The sequence below is a fragment of the Vidua chalybeata genome, chromosome 9 (genome assembly GCF_026979565.1).
Source record: "Vidua chalybeata isolate OUT-0048 chromosome 9, bVidCha1 merged haplotype, whole genome shotgun sequence".
NCBI lineage: Eukaryota > Metazoa > Chordata > Aves > Passeriformes > Viduidae > Vidua > Vidua chalybeata.
Genome location: NC_071538.1, coordinates 4,551,359 through 4,554,239, shown reverse-complemented (window position 1 = coordinate 4,554,239; position 2,881 = coordinate 4,551,359).

Here is a 2,881-nt window from a genome sequence, read left to right as displayed (position 1 = left end):
CAAACCTGTGCTGCCCTGACAGTCCCAAGGGAACCCTACAAACTGACATCAGGAACCTGGGCTGGCCACTTTTCTTTCCCAAGGAAAAGGACTGATCTTTGCCTCCAGGGGCCTGTGGCCCTGAGTGGCCGGACACCTCCAAAAATCCAAACGATCGAAGATGTGTCGCAGACCCAAGCTGCCCCCACCTCAAAGCTGTGCTGCCCTGACAGTCCCAAGGGAACCCTACAAACTGACATCAGGAACCTGGGCTGGCCACTTTTCTTCCCAGGGAAAAGGACCGGTCTTTGCCTCCAGGGGCCTGTGGCCCTGAGTGGCCGGACACCTCCAAAAATCCAAACGATCGAAGATGTGTCGCAGACCCAAGCTGCCCCCACCTCAAACCTGTGCTGCCCTGACAGTCCCAAGGGAACCCTACAAACTGACATCAGGAACCTGGGCTGGCCACTTTTCTTTCCCAGGGAAAAGGACCGATCTTTGTCTCCAGGGGCCTGTGGCCCTGAGTGGCCGGACACCTCCAAAAATCCAAACGATCGAAGATGTGTCGCAGACCAAGCTGCCCCCACCTCAAACCTGTGCTGCCCTGACAGTCCCAAGGGAACCCTACAAACTGACATCAGGAACCTGGGCTGGCCACTTTTCTTTCCCAGGGAAAAGGACCGGTCTTTGTCTCCAGGGGCCTGTGGCCCTGAGTGGCCGGACACCTCCAAAAATCCAAACGATCGAAGATGTGTCGCAGAGCCAAGCTGCCCCCACCTCAAAGCTGTGCTGCCCTGACAGTCCCAAGGGAACCCTACAAACTGACATCAGGAACCTGGGCTGGCCACTTTTCTTTCCCAAGGAAAAAGACCGGTCTTTGCCTCCAGGGGCCTGTGGCCTGAGTGGCCGGACACCTCCAAAAATCCAAACGATCGAAGATGTGTCGCAGAGCCAAGCTGCCCCCACCTCAAAGCTGTGCTGCCCTGACAGTCCCAAGGGAACCCTACAAACTGACATCAGGAACCTGGGCTGGCCACTTTTCTTTCCCAGGGAAAAGGCTGATCTTTGTCTCCAGGGGCCTGTGGCCCTGAGTGGCCGGACACCTCCAAAAATCCAAACGATCGAGGATGTGTCGCAGACCCAAGCTGCCCCCACCTCAAACCTGTGCTGCCCTGACAGTCCCAAGGGAACCCTACAAACTGACATCAGGAACCTGGGCTGGCCACTTTTCTTTCCCAGGGAAAAGGACTGATCTTTGCCTCCAGGGGCTGTGGCCCTGAGTGGCCGGGACACCTCCAAAAATCCAAACGATCGAAGATGTGTCGCAGACCCAAGCTGCCCCCCACCTCAAACCTGTGCTGCCCTGACAGTCCCAAGGGAACCCTACAAACTGACATCAGGAACCTGGGCTGGCCACTTTTCTTTCCCAGGGAAAAGGACCGATCTTTGTCTCCAGGGGCCTGTGGCCCTGAGTGGCCGGACACCTCCAAAAATCCAAACGATCGAAGATGTGTCGCAGACCCAAGCTGCCCCCACCTCAAAGCTGTGCTGCCCTGACAGTCCCAAGGGAACCCTACAAACTGACATCAGGAACCTGGGCTGGCCACTTTTCTTTCCCAGGGAAAAGGACCGGTCTTTGCCTCCAGGGGCCTGTGCCCTGAGTGGCCGGACACCTCCAAAAATCCAAACGACCGAGGATGTGGCGCAGAGCCAAGCTGCCCCCACCTCAAACCTGTGCTGCCCTGACAGTCCCAAGGGAACCCTACAAACTGACATCAGGAACCTGGGCTGGCCACTTTTCTTTCCCAAGGAAAATAGCTGATCTTTGCCTCCAGGGGCCTGTGGCCCTGAGTGGCCGGACACCTCCAAAAATCCAAACGATCGAAGATGTGTCGCAGAGCCAAGCTGCCCCCACCTCAAACCTGTGCTGCCCTGACAGTCCCAAGGGAACCCTACAAACTGACATCAGGAACCTGGGCTGGCCACTTTTCTTTCCCAAGGAAAATAGCTGATCTTTGCCTCCAGGGGCCTGTGGCCCTGAGTGGCCGGACACCTCCAAAAATCCAAACGATCGAAGATGTGTCGCAGACCAAGCTGCCCCCACCTCAAACCTGTGCTGCCCTGACAGTCCCAAGGGAACCCTACAAACTGACATCAGGAACCTGGGCTGGCCACTTTTCTTTCCCAGGGAAAAGACCGGTCTTTGTCTCCAGGGGCCTGTGGCCCTGAGTGGCCGGACACCTCCAAAAATCCAAACGATCGAAGATGTGTCGCAGACCCAAGCTGCCCCCACCTCAAAGCTGTGCTGCCCTGACAGTCCCAAGGGAACCCTACAAACTGACATCAGGAACCTGGGCTGGCCACTTTTCTTTCCCAGGGAAAAGGACCGGTCTTTGCCTCCAGGGGCCTGTGGCCCTGAGTGGCCGGACACCTCCAAAAATCCAAACGATCGAAGATGTGTCGCAGAGCCAAGCTGCCCCCACCTCAAACCTGTGCTGCCCTGACAGTCCCAAGGGAACCCTACAAACTGACATCAGGAACCTGGGCTGGCCACTTTTCTTTCCCAGGGAAAAGGACCGCTCTTTGTCTCCAGGGGCCTGTGGCCCTGAGTGGCCGGACACCTCCAAAAATCCAAACGATCAAAGATGTGTCGCAGACCCAAGCTGCCCCCACCTCAAAGCTGTGCTGCCCTGACAGTCCCAAGGGAACCCTACAAACTGACATCAGGAACCTGGGCTGGCCACTTTTCTTTCCCAGGGAAAAGGACCGGTCTTTGTCTCCAGGGGCCTGTGGCCCTGAGTGGCCGGACACCTCCAAAAATCCAAACGATCGAAGATGTGTCGCAGAGCCAAGCTGCCCCCACCTCAAACCTGTGCTGCCCTGACAGTCCCAAGGGAACCCT